General features: G+C 41.5%; 1 protein-coding gene across 2 annotated transcripts in view; it reads left to right on the forward strand.

Moving 5' to 3' along the window:
- TMEM131L (transmembrane 131 like) overlaps nucleotides 1-17810 on the forward strand; it is a 79456-nt gene that overhangs the window by 15226 nt on the left and 46420 nt on the right. The window lies entirely within an intron of this gene.

Here is a 17810-nt window from a genome sequence, read left to right on the forward strand (position 1 = left end):
TCTGAGAACTGATATCCTGCAAGAATTTAGCTTCATAGTTTGTCTACTGTTGCACATTGGTGAATTGTGACAAAATGGAGAAAAGCCAAACCAACAGTTTGCTCACTTCTTGGAGCTTCCATCTGTAGAGTCTCCTTCGGAATGATTGCCCCCAGCACTCTGGCTGGATTACAGTAAGCAGAGCATAAATTTATCTGAAAGCTGTCTAATGCAGTGCAATAAGGAGTTATAGGCAATGCTGTTACCTGCTTCTCATCTTTCTAGAGACTCAAAGGTAACACAAACTTAGCTTTTAATGCTTCTCGGATTTTTATTTGACTGGGAAAGCTGCGCTCATGCCCTGGCAGTGGCTATTGAGTGCATGACTTGCAGGGAAGTAGGTGAAGGAACCTTTTCAATAGTTTTGGTGTTGGTCATAGTAACATAAGTAAAAGCATTGACTGGAAAACAAAGCAAATAGCTCATCAGTACCACTTGTAGTTCAATATTGGTTATAAATTCAAACCTGAGTTTCAAAAAACATCTTAGTTACATTGTTTTGAATGCCATTCTTTATCCGCTTTCTTCAGTAGCTGCTTTGGGAAGAAAGTTTTTCTTTTTCATGGTCATTGCAAAATGACCAACTCCCCTCATCAGGACAAAATGGTCCTATCCATTTCGGGGAGGGGAACAGTATATATCAAATATTATACTTGCACTTGACCACAGTGTGTATTAACTCTCTGGCAGAGTTCTGAGTTCTCACTGCAAATATTTGCTTTGTATTTGTGGAAGTTTACTTTCATCAAGTGAGCTAATCACCTGAGAGAAACATGTGATCAGTATAAATAATTTAGGTGTCTGCTTGTCCTTTCAGGGGTCCACCATTCTGTGTTATGTCCGGGCTGCCAACTGAGATAAGGAAGATAGAGGGCAAAGCTGGCAGTGTTGATAGTCACCTTATCTTCCTCTCCGCCTTCTGGCCCCAAAGTGGTGTACAAATAAAGCTGAGGGGGTTTTGCCTTTTTTTTTTTGTGTGTGTGTATGTGTGTCTTAGTAACTTTTGGAACTAGAAGTGAAAATATATTTAGGCAAGAATAACTCAGGATGTTTTGTGTGTGTGTACAAAACAGACCTTGCTTTCAGTAAAACAAATGACGTTTATATAAATTTTAAATATGGAAATTTCTCAAACAAAAATAATCACCATGAAACTTTTTTTGCTCAGAAGAAGCTTTTTTGCTCAGAATTGTGAGGAAAATTAGAGAGAGGGAAAGATTTTTTCCAAGAAGAGCGTGAGAAGTAGCCTCAGTTGTTGCTTTTGCTGAAGTTCTCATGTTCTGATGAGATGCTGCTTCAGATGAGGTCTGCTTCAAAATACTGTGGTACCCAGTGAGCTGTAGTTAGCAGTTTACCATCTCACCCACCTGCATTCCAGAACGTTCTTGATGGCAAGATCAAGAATTTTGAAGTGTAAAATAATGCTTTTAGTTACTATCTGATAAAAGCCAACTTCTGCTTAAAAACTTTGTGAAGACACATGGAGAAGCTGTAAGAGCTCAGAAGTAAAAATGAGAAAGTTAGGAAGGTGTATCACATAGAGTGCTGTTGAAAGCATGATGGGTGTTGACTCTGGTTTATGGTTTTGTTGTGTTTCAGATAGAAATTGAGTTTTATGAGAAGGAAAAAGTTCTGTTAAAATCTTTGCTTGCAACAGCATACTCCATAAGGAGACATGAGAAATGCAGAAAACAACGCTATTTTTTAAGCCTAAAACTGTTATTTCAGACTATGTGATGGTGCCAAGTACAGTCATGTAGCTGACCTTGTATTATGAAAGAACTGTTCCTTTGCAGTACTGAGATTTGAAACTGCTCTGGTCTTTGGAGACACTTGTATATCAATAGGATGGTAATTTGACACATCAAAATTCTTGAAAAGACTTCCAGAAATCTGAATTTTACATACATGTCTAAATATATACACATATACGTGAAGAAAAAAGTGACCTTAAGCCACAGTTGTTCATAGATATTTTCTGACTCTTTTACATATATAAATCATTATATATGGCTTTCCAATTTTTTAAGTTGTATTTTCTAAGTTTAATGTTCCTCTCTGGGTCCTGGCTATATTTTCTTTGAGAGTAAAGCATAGTTCTGTTTTTACATATCTCTCCACCTCTCTCAAAAAAAGTTAGCTTTTAATTAAAGAGGCAGTCTCAGCTTTACAAAGTAGATACAGGTAAACAACCAGGTTTTAATCTGTTTTTCTTGGTTCCTGCTTCTGTCTGCCATGTTGGTAGCACATTTATGTTAATCTCCTAAGGGAAATTTTCCAGTTTTTTTTTTAATCATGTGAATGCTAATACCTGATCTAATGGAAAGTTAATAATCTATTGTTTTACTGTTCTTTGTTGTACTTTGTGGCTCTTGAATGCTGCCATGTTCTTGCTGCCATGTTCTTCCAGCCCTTTTTTCCCTAGTGAATTAGTGGAGGGCTTCTCCTAGTCACGTGTGGTGGGTATATGCTTGAAAAGCTTTTGTGCGTGTCAGGAGAGGATCCAAAAGGGAATTGTCATACAGACTCTCAGACTTCTAGAAGCTCTGGGGACCTGGCTTTGAGCCACTGCAAGTGCTGCTTTTGACTCCTGCACACTTTTTTCAGAGCTCACAGTGACTGGCAAGCCATGAATCCAAATGTTAATACTTAACATCTCTTTAAGTTTGTTGGTGTACTGAGGTCTGACCTTTCCTGTGAAGTGACTTCATTTATTTCTGAGTTTTCTGGTTATTAAATTCAAATGTAAAATAAAAGGCCACCTGGCATCCTGCTCTCTGCTGATACTCTTTTGCTGATGAGCACTTCAAAGAGTTCCTCTGTGGGGCCGCATGTGGGTTTGGTGACATCAGGCCACTCTTTGCAGCCCTTCAGCTGTAGGTATTTGTTTCCTGTCAGTGAGGGCAGAAGCAGGTTCAGCAGCCATGGATCAGCCCCAAATTTGGCCATATGAATGAATACATGTGTATGCACTTTGATGCCATCTCCTGCCATTCATTGGATCAGTGTGTTGTGCTGCCATTGAGAATACAATTGGAACAAAGCGGGACTTGGGGACTTCTTTGACTCTAAGCCAGCAGTCTCAGTATGATGTGTTTAGCACTGGAGAGAGAAAAAACAGATGCATGCTTATTTTTGTATTATTTGTGAGGAGAATCCTTCGTATGGTTTCCAAGGTCTTCATTTTCCTGCATGTTGTGCTGCCTTTTAACTCCATGGCTGTAGTGGACTTGGAGAGGTGCAGTTTCCACAAGGAATTGAAAAGGCATGTGTGCCAGATTTTTTAGGTTCTCAGACTTCCTCGCAGCTTGTGTCAGAGTGCCAAAGTGCATGTTGTTCTTAAGGCTTCCCTGGGTGAGAATATGTGAAAGCTGTCAATTACTCCTCTGTTACAGGCTGGCTGTTTCACAAACAGGTGTGGCCTACTGGGACATTTCCCTTATTTAAAACCCATCAGCGTCACACATGCTGTAGTTTTAGCCGTTGTCATTGCACAGCAGAGCTGAATCCTGGGAGAGTTGTAAGATAAAAGCAAAAGTGGTTGAATTCTACTGAATTATCTGACAATACAGTAGTTTTATTTTTTGGAGGATAAATTGCAGTCGTTCTTTAATAAAAAAGTTGGTTACATTTGGTAACAAAAACTGTAATTTTAAAGTAATTACACTTTCCTGACTGCTGCTTCTGAGGCACTGCTTAGAGTATGAAGATGGACATTGCATGAAATTTCAGAGTTGTAAATACTAGGTGTCGTTCTGAAAGATTTGATTGCCTCTGCAGTAGTCAGTGCAGAAATCACTGTGTGAAGTCATTTGCTCTCTACTTGAACAGTCAGGACAGTCTATCAAGAATTATTACGAGTGTTCAAAACTGAAACACAGAAGATTTTTCTTTTTACCTTGGAACTCTACCAAAGTGTTGGCAATTGGCTGTCACCATGCACAGAGCTGGACGCTCGCGATGTTGGTGCAGTCTGGGCATCAGGCATCAGATCTGGCTGAGGTAATGCTGGAGCAGGTCAGCTCCTGCACTGTGCAGTAGCCACAGATCCTGAGCATTTTGGAGTACTGAAGCTGTCACTATAAACAAGTGCTGCCCAATGCAGTGGTTACCGTGGTGCCTTGATATTAAATCTCTGGGTGGAGGGGCAGTGACATTTTGCTGTGGGATGTGGCAGGAGGAGTGGTTTTCTTTCCACTCATTAAGTGCCCACTCTCTGAGCCGGGTGCCCAACAGTGTTTGTGTCACAACAAACTACACTGCAGAGTTGCACTGAAAGCTGCTTGTTCCCCTTTTCATCCCCTCTGGGCTCAGGGGACTCTTGTCCCAGCCAGAGCCTGAGAGGCTGTGCATCTGAGGAGAGACAGGCAGCAGCAAGGCCAAGTGGGAAAACCAGTAATGTTACTCAGGCCATGCAGACTGTTTTGAAGTATTTTAAGTATTCCATGTGCTTACAGTGCCATTATGGCATTTCTGTGTTGTCCATCTGTTGCTTGAAAGGAGGTGAAGGGTGTGGCAGTGGTTGTATTGCACCAGTCATGATAAAAAACAGTGTTTCAGAACAACAGAAAAGCTGTAACTACAGCAGTCAGGCACTGTGACCTGGAGCTGGCCCATGATGACAGGCAGAATCCATTCCCACTGCTGGTATCTAGTGTCTTCTGTGTGGAAGCGCCTTCTGTGGGCACTTCGGTGGTGGTGGAGGAGCAATTTCAGGGCAGAGCTTTACATGCTGGAAGGAAGATGGTCCCCTTCAGCTGCTTGTGCAGTGAGAAAGAGGTTTCACCAGAGGATGGTCAAGGATTTTTATTTAGTTACTTTGAATTACCCTCCCTGGCAGCCTGTTTTTCCTTAGTCCTTCAGAGGGAGTGGGAATGACAGGTTTCTAATTTCAGAGCCCCAGGTGAGGGAGTGCCCATGTCCCCCAAGCTGACCTGCCTCTGCTGCTTCCCATGGTGTGTGCAACTTCCCCTTGCTGCAGAGGGCAAGGTGGCAGGTAAAGCTGCAGCAGCCTTTTCAAACCCCCAGCATTTCTGACTTGCCTAGCTTGCCCTCTTTGCTCAGGTTTTCATGTTAAGGTCAGAGACTTGAGACACCCAGCATCAGTTTGTATTGCTATGGGGCAGACGCTGTGGCTGCATGTTGGGTACTACAGGACTTCCTGCTACAGAAGCAAAGGACACTCTGCAATCACCAGGCCTTTCTGTGGGAGCTGCTGCTTACAGATTGTCTGCTTTGGTGCACAGGGCTCGTCTCTTTAGTTTGATGCCACTTACTAAAGTTCAGAACAGTGTGCTGGGTAAGGCAGAACCCAACTGTACTGGGGTTGCTGCCATGGTTGCCTGGCTGGAGAAAGAGGGGCTGGGCAGTCGGCGAGTTGCACATCATGCTGGTGAGACACCTCGCCTAACGTGGCACTGGAAACCACTCGGATGTGGTGCTGGACCTGTGGGCTAGAATTTGGCAGCAGGGGAAGGACAGGGTGTAACTGCTGGCGGAGGGGGTAGGGGGGGGGCGGGTGGTGCGGGGAGACAAAGTATAGTAACAAGTGAAAAAATTACTTATGTCAAGTGATTGGCAAAACTGATATGGGACAACAGCAGATTTCAATCTAAAGATAAAAGGAAAGATACACAATAGCAAAGGGGAAGTGAAAGGAGAGAATGTAGATGGTGACTGATTCATAGCTGCTTGCACCTTGTAACCACCACCTCTGTTCATGCCAAGTGATTTTAAGGGTCTGCGCAAAACAGAATCCAGTCTCCCCACTGTGGCTGGCAGATGTGCAAGTCTTGCTGTACATTCATTTGGTGTCAGCTCTTCTCTGCAGGGTACTCAGTAGAGAGCAAGTCAGACCTCACTAGTGACATTGTAGGTCACCTCTTAGATTTTGCCTACATAAATATGTTTTGGTGGAATTACATTGTTCTATCGACTGCAGTTGTGGGTTAGCATTTTAAAATTGTTTGCACATCAATAAACATACAAACAGCAAAGACCTGAACACAGAGACGATGAATGCGCTAACCATATAGAAGTATAAATTATGTAATTTCTTTTTGAATTTTTTTTTAATGAGACTGGAAGAACAAGAAGCACTGCACTGCCTTTGGGAAGCATGTGATATTGTAGAATAAGTTTTGCAGTTCCTTACTCTTCTGTGGATGTAACATGTCTGCTTAGTTTTTGTGCCTGCCTGCTATAGTGCTGTGTGCCATGTGTGTCTCTGTTCTGTGTCTAAACCTTGATTCCTGGCAACTGGAGCAGGGTAGGGAGTTGGAGGGCCTGTACTTGACCGGCTCCTTGACCCGTGCTTTACGTGCTTTGTTGCCATTAACTGCCTTACTTCAATAGCTATTGTCTGATTTCTGTCTTGGTGTGTTCTGTCTTTTATTCAAAGCCTTTGCTGCAAGCCTGCTGCCTACAGCTCTAGAGGTGCCTGCTGCCTGCTTAGGTATTTCTGTGGCCTGTTGCTGACCCAGTTTCTGCAGTGTTTAAACTGCCCTTTTGAAAAGGGGACATTTCTGGCCTTTGTGAGCATTCTCAGTGTTGCTGGGATAATGTGGCTGATCCTGCAGATGTGGGTAGGCGCTTTAAAACAAACACGTACCCCTGCCCTGGTCCCCATGCTTTCAGTCTTGCTTGTTTTTTTTTTCCTTTCCTTGTAAATAAAAACAATTATTCATGCTTTCTGGTCATTGAAACGGTGGGCTGTGTTTGGGGGATGGTTTGTTCCTGAAACAATGACTGAAACGTTTGCTGTGCAGGGAGGGCAGGGCAGTGCCCAGCCATATAGAGTGTACACTTCCAAATTTAAAGATAGGAACCTTCGCTTTTGTTCCCAAACTGAGGAATTGTTTGAGACTTGGAGAACTGCAGGTTGCCCCATGTCCTCTGTGGTTTTGTTGTGATGCTTGGTTTGGAGGCTAAGTTGTTTCAGGTGCATTTACTGGGTTGGGGACTATGACTCTTGGTTTGAACACCCATGCCTTTTGTGTTTTCCCTCTACCCACTGAAGTCTTGCAAGCTGCAGGAAGATATGATGCTATGTCAAAAATGTGACCTTGTGGTAGCTACAAATCCATGTATTACCTGCTGTTGGCTGTGGTTTGGGGCACCTTGTCAAGCTTCTTTATTTCCTTTTTTTGCCATACTCCTGCCAAAAGCCACAACTTCCATTTTGACGCGATTGAAGATCTGCCTTACAAAGCCTCATTGCTCCTTTTTTGGTGTAAAATATTGCTGTGGAGTGACAGAAGAAACCTGTACAGAGGCTGGATGCACTTGCCATGCTTTCTGTCGTGCTCTTAGGTCAGATGCGTGGCTGTCATATCCAGCTGTGCCCATCAGAAGGGGCAAAGTGCTTTGTGTTGGTCCTGCTCCTCGGCCCACCCCAGCTACCCCTCTGCCCATGAGAAGCCCTGCTGGCTTCCATAGGACTTTGTGCAGTTCCCAGGCAGGACCATGATATTAATTCGCTTGCCTTGCAGAGGATGGAGAGTTGAGAGATGTATGGCCAGGATCAGTTAAATACACCTTTGTGCTGCCAGAGAGACCTTTGGCCTGTCTGAAAGAGCTTTTCCTCTCGTGGGCAGCTTGAGAAACCCTGAGTGAAGCAGACTAAAGGAAAGTGCGCCATTTCTTGCAGTGGAAGCAGATGTCTAGTTTGAGGTTGTCAAAAATCTAAAAAATAGCATTACTGATTCTTTGCCTTTGGTTTCACAGGTGAAAATTTCAAGCTGGTAAACTCTGATTAGCTTCTTAGCTTTGAAATACAGGAGGAAATGCAAGAATCTAGGGGAGGTGGAGTCTTAATACTGTACTTGATTGCAAGCACTTTTTAAATCTTATATAAAATAATAAAAGCTGACTTCCTTTTGGTTTTTTCAGCTATTTTTCCTCCTCTTTCTTTCCCCATCAGCTATCCCAGTGAAGGAAGCAAATGTTAACTTGTGGGCTTTAGGTACCCCTTGCTGGAATTCAAAGCAGTAACATACCTGAGGTTTCCTTGCTGGTAGACATTTTGTTCATAAACCTGTGAAACAGAGTGTGTTTCATATGGTTCTGCATTGCATAGGAGCAGGAGGTTGCAGCATTTTGTATGTTAGAAGAAACGGGCTGCGAGCATATGCTGTGCATTGACTTCAGCAGATCCCAGATGTTCTGTAAGGACCCAGTAATTTCTGTGATAAGTATTGTAACTACTCATCCTGCTAATGTCAATTTTTTTTTATTTTTACCAGCTTGAGTTTTCTGGTATAATTTTTTTCATATCCGTTTCCTTTAAAAAATAACCTAGTGAATTATAAATATACAGTAGTCCTTAGGAGTAGGTCAGAAATACACTGTGAGCATGCTTGCCTTTATTAATAGCACTAAGCCATGAAGCTGTCTTTCCATTTTGCACAGCAGAACCCAGAGCGCCAAGTGACACAAGGCAGGTGAGCTCAGCAAGCCGTTCTTTTCAAAAGGGACAGCCAAGGGACTTTTGCTGGCAGTCTGCATGGTGCCCTGTCACCATGGGGTTTACTGCCTTTAGGAGAAAAAGTGAAAATGATCCCATGCTGTGGAGGATTCCCCCTTTCTTTTCCTTCTTGCAGGAGGGGATGTACTTTGAAGTATAACTGGAGTTTTGTATGGCAAGCTGGAAAAAAAAGCTCTTAGTTTGAGAGAAGGTTTATATGACTATTGCAGCATACAGATGAAGGTGAAAATGCACAGTGCTGTCAGTTAATAAAATATGAGTGAACAATAAAAGTACTCTGCAATTTTTATTGCTATTTTAAAAAGGGTCTTAGTAAGAAAATGGTTCTGTATTTTATGTCCTATCTAAAAAAATATACCACACATCACATAGGTAAAATAACACAGATCCAATAGGTTACTTGGACAGGAACAAAAAGCTTTGTCAAGTGACACGAAAACGTTTGGAGGGGGAATAAAGAGGATACAGTACATCCCAACTGGGACGAATGGTAACAAGAACAAGAGAGTGATGCTCTTGTGAGATGGAGGTGTTGATTTGGAGTCAAAGCTACTTTTTCGGTGTTGCTATTTGGGTGGGTAATGGCTTATCTTTGACTTTTCATTCTTTGGATTTGGTAGTGGCCTGTGGGGGAGCAGCTGCTGTTTCCCTGCTGTACTCAGGACAACTGTGTAACTGCAGCTTCACCCTGCAGCACCAGGCTTAAAGGACTTTTAAGAAAAATGTAGCCTTGCTCCTTCTCCTTATGTTTTTATTTGCCTCATAATTTCATATTCATATAGAACAGCTTGTGAAAATGCTTTTCAATGACATGAAAGATCAGATATTTTTTAGAAAGCTATTCTGTAGTTTAAATTTGTTGCAGTTTGGACATGCTTCAGAAATTCTTGTATGAAGTTTCATTTGCTAGAGGAGATTAAGTTTTTAAAAAATTTGGCAATCAATAGTTTTTCTCCTTATAAAACTGAAATATAGCAGTGAGAAAACTGGTCTTGATGTGTTACTCAAGCAAATGTTTGGTAAAGGGATTTTGTAAGTGGTGCATTGTTTTAAGTTTTTGAGAGGGACTTCCCCAGCATCTTATCAGTTTGTAAAATAAATTGCTGCCCAATGCATTGAAACTATGTATTGTAGTGTTTGCTTTTTTGCATTTGCACGTTTGAGGCTGTCGGTTAAAGTGCTGTGGAAATAACTCGTTTAGTTGTTCATACTGAGCTCATTTTGGTTGTCTTCCTACACTGGCTTAAACAAGGCATGGTATTGGATGCTCGTTGGTAAATACTATTCATAAAGGTTGATGCTCAAAGGTTATACTTTGTATTTAAAAATTGGGGCTGAAATCCACAAAACAGAAAACATGCAAAGTCCGGACTGATGTTTTCCACTATTGTGTCAGATGTTTTGTAGCTTTGAGACGTGAACTTGGTGACTTTTCCATGACTTCTTTTCAGGGCAGTTGGTATCAGGTGTGCTGTCAAGACCAAAGGAAAGAAATTAAAAGCAGAAGTTATTACTTTTAATTTAAGTACTAGATCTGAGTTTTCTTGTATTTGCTTAGCTTCCTTTTTAATTAGTGTTCTTTTAGTTTTCCTGGGTGGTGGTGGTGGGAGGGAGGGATGCACAGGGAAGGGTAGTGGGTTTTTTTGTACTTAATGGTTTCAGTGTAAAGGTTTCCTATGGGCTGTTAAGATTTACCAAGCAAATAAGTGCCTTTGGTGCCCTACTGGCCTATACTCTTTTATTATATAAAGAAATTAAAAGGCTTGGATTATGTAGAAACAGCAAAAGGCAGCTCCCACAGGAAGATTATCACTCTTAATTATTAAGCTGGTCAAGTTTATCAGTGACCACGGAACTTTTTCATGCATTTTGCTGAACTGCTCTAACTTGAAATGGTTTTCATCAAGATAGAAATTTTTGGCTGTGGCTGGTAGTAGAAAAAGGAAATGGTTGGGTGCAATGATGTTTGACAAGAATGTAACTTCCTATTGCCGTGAGCTTTGCAGCCCTACGGTGCTTCCTGCCAGTGCCTCCCCCTTTTCTCAAGGCAGGAGTCGGATTTCCCTAGCCAGAGAAAAACCGGTCTCCCTGGCATGTGGAAGCGAAACACTGGAAGGAGTTTTGCTGCTGACTTGACAGAAATTGGCCCTTCGCTCTTCATCTTCGGGAGAGTTTTTGAGTAAAATTGGGTGTGTTTGATCAAATGAATTTTTATTTTAACTGGTAAAAAGAGAGTTGCAGTTGCTGCGTTAAAATGATGAGATCTGTTTTCACTTGGATCTCTTCTTTCTACTGGTAATTCTCCTATAGACATGCTGCTGGAATGGCAAGTGTTTTCATTGTAACTTTTACATAATTTAGTTGAGGCAGGTGTGATAGAATTGGCATTTGTCTCTTCTGAAGTATCTGCCTCTTCCTTTGTTCAATTCTTAATTGTTAGTGTAGGACTATGCTTAAAAACTGCCCTTGCTACTAAAATTTCTGTTTGCCGTTATAAGAACAGAAATAAGTTCTTTGCTATCTAGTAATAAAAATAATTATGTTCTCCTTAGGTACAAGGCAGGTGGAAGTAAAAATGATTGTTCTCTTTAGGTACAAGTCAGGTGGATTTGTGGCCCATGCTCTGACTCTGCTAAGGTTCTTTTATCCTGCCTCTTTCTTGGGGCCATGCTGTGAATTTTGACTGCTTCCAATAACAGGCTTTGAAAACCGTGGGTAGGGAATGGTGATTTAAATTTCATGGTATTACAGCATAAGGCTTGCGGTCAGTGCTTTGTTTTTAGGCACAGAAGGCAACATCCTGGCGCTGCGAAAGCCTTTTCTCCAGGTACTTCTCTTTCTACTCCTTCTCTAGGGCTCGTGTTTTCAACGTGTCTGAAAAAGATAAGTGAGCAGCACATCTCACTTGCAAATGTTTCATTTTCAGTTTAGAGGTTCTGGGCCGGAGTTTGGCTCAATGGTGTGGTCTTGCAGAGGTGTGGAGTCTCACAGCTTCTCTTGAAAGCGGTTTGAGCTGTGGTAGTTGAGCAGTGTTCTTCAAAAAGCACCCGTTTATTTTTATGTACTAAATAGGCCAGGGTGCTTCAAGTTTGACTGCCGTTCTTAATGCCAGTTAATTGAGTAAGGCAAAATAAGGAATTATTTGTGGTTTTAATGGCAATTTTTGAAGAACAAACCTGTGTTATGCAGACAGTTTAAATGTTCTTGGCTTTTGTTTGTTTGTTTGGGTTTTTTTTGAGTTTGGCAACTACAGGATAAGCAAATTACTCAAGTGAATTTGGCTAAAAAGTTTTGAAGATTAAAAAGGGGAAAAAATAGTGTGAGCTGTTTCAGGGTTTGTGTTTTTATTTTGCATACTCATGGGCTAGAAGCATTCTTTAAAAAGACATGGAATACAGTATTTTCTCACAACCCCATGAGTCCAGGACCTGGTAATTAAATATAAAATGTCAAGAGTACTAAGGCTCCTGATGGAACCAAAACTGTTTTTATTAGGCAGGTAGCTCTTTTAAATTGTCTTGCGAAGAACTTAAAAAGAATAATAAACTATTTTTTCTGAAATTTCAAATCTAACAGAAGATTGCTGACTTCTTAAAAAAAGATGAATTGTAAAGAGGCTAAAAAAGAGAGAGGGCAGCTAAAGGTTTTATTTGAGAGCTGTTATCATTGTCTTATGAACTTAGAGTTTGCCATGTGAAATATTGCAGAATGAAAAGGCAATTGTTAAATTATATGAAGCCAAAAGTAAATTGAAGGTGGATGTTCTGCTTGCCAGGATATTTGGGCAATGCTGGCAGTGGTAGAGATCCTTTGGATGAAAATATGTTTGATGTGCATTTTGAACTAGTGGACTCCGTACACTCTTCCAAAGCAAATAACTTAGTTACTGTCTATCCAAGATGCCCAAAATATACATGGTCCCCCTGAACCATCTCTAGAGAGTGTTGGTTGTTGCTTGATATTTGGTGGTTAAAGAATTTCAAAAGAAGAGGTTTCAGAAAACAATTCCAAAGGAACTCAAGTCATTGAGAATTAATATCTTAATTTACTACAGATTGCAGTTATTTCAGAAGTTGAGGACTTATTTATGGGAGGGAATAATTCTGTTGTTAAACATGCTTTTTACTGTGCTTCTCATGCTATTAAAATACAAACCACAGGCACAGCTGAAGAAAGAAGCCTTTTCACCCATATGCTTGCTATAGCACTTTGTGGATCATCTTCACTAGGTTTCTTCACAAGTCTTAATCTTATTTTTATTGTGATCTGCATTTAACTTCTTTGGACATTTTTGAAGGAGACTGAGTGTGAGGTTAGGGAGCAAAGTCAGGTTTTTAATCTTTCTTTCCATTTACATTCCATTGAGAAATATGACTTTAAGGGCTATACTGTGAGATACTGCAAGTTTGATGATTGCAATTTTGTTGTTTTGTAATAAGTAAAACTGAAGCACTGCTGGGTTAGGTTCTGAATTCTGGTAATAATGGTTTGTATAAATGTTACTGCAGACTTGGGTAGGAAAAGGGAGCACAGGAAGCAAGAGGAGAGAAGTTTGCCTGGAAGACAACTTAGGGCAGTGGAAGCACCAGCACTAGAGTCAGGTAGCAGAGGGATGCTTGAGTTGTTGGAGGAGAGCAATGCACAAGAGGCCAAGTGTTTTTAGAGAGGCTGTCTCATCCTTTTCACTGATGGGTTTGTTTGTTTGCTTTTGGGGTTGCTTTTTGTTTGTTTTTTAGCGTCTCTTTCCTGTAGCCAAAACATGCAAAATAGCAGGCATGTGTGTGCTCCTTAGTTGGTGGGTAGAACACTGTTTTGACCTTCCCTGCTTTCCACAGTCTAGGATTCAGTCCCTGTTGTACACAGTGTAGTTCAGAGGAAATAAAGACAACCATCCTTCTTCCAGAATCAGAGCGATTTGGGTTGGAAGGGACCTCAGTCTAGTTCCACCTTCCCAGCCATGGGCAGGAACACCTTCCACCAAACCGGATTGCTCAGTGTCTCCATCCATCCATCCTGGCCTTGAGCACTTCCAGGGATGGCGCATCCACAGCTTCTCTGGGCAGCCTGTTCCAGTGCCTCACCACCTTCATAGTAAAGAACTTCTACCAGTAGCAGCACAGCTCTCTGGTAAAGCATGTAAGTGAATTCCTAACCATGGGTTTCAAATCCCAAGCGTTCAGCAGCAGTGAGTCAGTCCTCCCCCTCTTCCCTAAACAATGCCGTGCTAAAAATAGGGAAGCTTTTTGACTTCTAGTTTTTCAGTGTTTGAAATTCACATTTGTGTTCTTGTATCTGTTGGTCATTCTTCTTTAAAAAATAAAAAAAATCTTGACAGACTGAGTAGTCACAGGTCAGTACAGGGCTTCCTGCAAGTCTCTGGAGCTGAGGTGGTGAGCATGACTGCACTTCTCCAAGTGCCAGAGCCCTACAGTGGCACACCATGTATAGCTTGCCCATGAGTTCTGTAGGGTTGTTGCAAGCTGAACTATTTTCTAGTTTCTGTGGACTCTTTCTGCCTCTAGGAAGGAACATAAATTTGGTGACAGGGGCAAAAAAAAAATCACTATTTAAAACTATTCCTGTTTCTGGTTTTGGCAGAGTTGCCTTGATGGTAAACTGAAGTTTTAATTTTGTATTTCCAAACAATTTCATAATATCTTTCAAAACTCCTCTGTGCCTTTCAGGAGCTGTAGTTTAACCTTCCTAATACAACTTGGTGCTTTTACTGCCTTTGGTAAAGGGGGAATTTGAGAGAAGAGAGGGACTAGGGATATGATAAAGGAAAAGTTTGTAGTAGTTTTGCAGAAGATTTTGGTTCAGCTACGTATTCTACTGCTATCAATTTCCTCTTAATTACCTGTTTTCATTTGTCTAAATAATTTCTTTTCATCAGCTCTAATCAGAATGATTAAAAGTATTTGGGTTTGGTTGTTTCTCTACGTGTGCCATTCTGCTCTGTCTTTGTCAGGTGTAGTTTAGAGGAATGAATCTAAAATTAGTCAGTAAAAATGAGAGGTTTGAAATTTCCTTTTCTCTGTTTCAGTTTACATAAAAAGGTTGTGCTTTCCTGTACAATACAATGCATACATGCTTTCGTATCTCAAACCCTCATCTTGTGGGTTCATTACCATTGCTGCATTGGTGGTACAAAGTGCTGAAATGCTCAACATAAGTAAAAGTCTACTTTTATCAATATACTGAAAAATAAAACAGTACTGCCTAAACAGATTCACTCTAAAAGGACCTCTTGTATGTTTAAGAACCCAGTTCTTTTTGCCTGCTGCTTCCAAGAACACCCTGCAGCCACAAAGCAAAAGACTCAACAATGAAATGCCTTTCCCTGGCTTGCTATTTCATCATCTGCTATGAACAAAGGGTACAAAAAGGAAGGAAGAAGAAAGGGTACAAAAAAGAAAGGAATTTCACCATGTAGCAATTATGATTATTCTCAACTACAGATGTTGCTGTCTCAATCATCAGATAATACGCTTGCTAAGAAAATATAATCAATTAAAGTGAAGAAATAAAGATACAAGGAAGACTTAAAGGAGCTTAAAGGACTTAAATTGAAGAGAAAGGAACATTTGGATAAACTTCCTTCACTCCTGGTCAGATGCAGCTTATTCTACAGATTGAGTGTTTTATGTGTATAGTAAGATGAATTAACTCAGTTTTAAAGTTTCATTAAGAAAAAAAAAGCAAAACAAGCCAAAAAAGCCTCCAGTGTAAGCCCCAGCATTTTATTCAGAATAGATTTGGTCTTTGGATTTTTAGGAGAAATATTTGTCTTGTGATATTGGACAGTGAATTAAGAATAAATCTTCTGTGAAGGAAGATTTATTTTTATTGAACTTTGGGGGAAATAAAAGGGTTTTGCCTATTTCAAACAAATGTTTGTAGTATACATTGCATAAAACTATTAGGGTTTAAGACTGTAAATAAACACATAAAATTATGCTGATCTGGTTGCTTACCTAGTTTTACTTATTGCATGAAGACTAACAGAACCCAAAGCAAGGGCAAACCAGTTTCAATGGTATATTTGACAGTGCTCTCAGCATCCCTGTATTAGCATCCCATTTTGTTAGTCCCACATCAACAGGACACCAAAATGTTCTTTCCTGGAGCAGGAAATGTTGTAAAAGGCTGGAACTTCTCCATGTTCTCAGCTGCCCTTTTCCCTACAGACAAGCAGTTCTGGGGCTTCTCAGTGGAGGGAATATGATGGCTTCACATTTTACAGATCATGCACTTTTAAAAAACAACAGCAAAAGCCCTTGAAATTGCTGCTCTAGAGTTATGTGTTTCTCCACTTGCAGAGGTAGTTGAGAGTGCTTGCATTCCTCCATCCTGCTTTTTTTCCCCCCTGGTGTCACTCCTCTTCCTCATCCCACCTTCCCTTCCAGTCTTTTTACCTGCTCCACCTCCACTTTTTTCCCCAGCCTGTGTTCCTGGAGCTGGCAGTTGTGTGCCTGCTCAGGATTTGTCCCTCTCTGACGGGTTTTCTGTGAACCGGAGTGATGAGCTGGAGCTGCGGGTTTCTTGGGCTCACCCTCTCTTTTAGGTGAATCTGTTGGTGAGATGAGGTACTTAAAAAAAAAAAAAGTTATTTTTTTGTTAAGTGACTTCAAAATTTAGATGTCTTAATAAATTGCCTGTGTTTATTTCTGTGTCAGATCCCCCCCAGAGATCTGAATGTGCTGAATTGTGTTTGGAGCGCAGGGATGTGCAATGGTGTTCTGCCAGCTTCCAGCTGCCTTGCAGTACTTGCAGTAGTACACTGGAGGAGTGCAGTTCTGGTGTGGATGGACTTGCCTCTTTCTCTCTGTAGTGGTGGCCTTGAGAATCCTTATTGTTCAGGTGTGATGGACAGAATGTTCCCTTGCCCATTCCCACTATTCCAACCTGTTATCGCCTGTGAGGGGAAAAAATCCTCAACCCAAAAGAGTGGTAGATCTCTTTCCACTAGTCCTGCTGTTGAAGAAAAAGCTCTCAAGTTATTTTTTGGCAGTACTTCAGGAGCACTGATAATCAGTGCAGGCGCCGTGGAGCTGGACAGCGGCTGGGTGGTGGGCAAAGTGCCATAGGAATGTGGCTGTTCTGCTTTTGGGGCCAGGCTGGGGCTTGAAGCCATTCAGCAGCTTTTGTGGGGTGCAAAGCAGAAGCTGGGTGTCTTGTAACCACGAGACCATTCCCAGGTGAGCTGTGTGCAGGGATGCCCCAAGTTATCTCCATGCTCAGGAGCCACCTCAGAGCCTGCAGAGTTTGTTAGTAGCTGAGGCTTAGCTTCAGCCATCCCAGGTCTAGGCTGACTTCTCCAGGAATGGATGGAAGCCCTGGGATCCTCCTGCTGCTGGTCTCACAGGCTTTTCCCATTTTCTAACTGGTAGAGGGTTGACTGAACAACAATACAGTGCATGGCCATGTTCACCCAAGACAAACGCATCCACAGATGGATTTGCACCCAGTTGTGCATTTGGTACCTATTGCAGAGCGTGAGGGTTGAGAGGAAAAGAACTGATGCTGCTAGAGCTCTCTCTACAAAGAAGGTTAGCAAGTCTTGGAGAGCCTTTGCCAATTGCACGAATTGGCAGAGAGAGGCACTTGGCTTCTTGCTGTTCTCAGCAAGGGTTTTTTGGTTGGGAAAAGTTATTTCAGCAGAATCTGTAAGATGCTGGAAACTTAAGTGGTAGTGGGGTTCAAGGTCATTCTGTAGTGCCCAAACAACCACTGGCTTAACTTGTATTCTGCCTCTGTGTGTGTGTATGCAAAAAGTATCTGAGGACCTTCAAGAATCGTGCCTTCTCCAAATGTCTGTGGCTTTTACTATAGTAGTAATTTTAATTTGTGTATGTTTACAACAGTACTCAGGTTTTCCTTCTGGGTATGTCCCCGAGACTGATTTTTGGAAGGAGAAGGAGTTGCAGCATTGCTGTGGTGTTTCTAGGACCGGAACAAGAGCTGACTGCAGCAGAGACAAGGTGGTTGGAAGGAGACTGTCACTAGCAGCTCCCCAGGAATGCTACGTGGATATATTGCATTACTCTTGCTACAGCGGCAAGGGAATTTTCTCCCTTGTATGAGTCTATGCTTTCATAAAAGTTGTGGGTTTTCATAATAAACATGGTTTGTCCTGACTGGTAATAAATTACTATTTCTATATTGCTTTGGAATATAGCTGCCGATATTAAAGGTGTCATGTTACAAAACTACATTTAAAAATTTGGAACCAATGAACTCTACCACCACACACTACACAAAACAGCTGGATAACTAGTGAGACTGC

The sequence above is a fragment of the Pithys albifrons genome, chromosome 5 (assembly GCF_047495875.1).
Source record: "Pithys albifrons albifrons isolate INPA30051 chromosome 5, PitAlb_v1, whole genome shotgun sequence".
Lineage (NCBI taxonomy): Eukaryota > Metazoa > Chordata > Aves > Passeriformes > Thamnophilidae > Pithys > Pithys albifrons.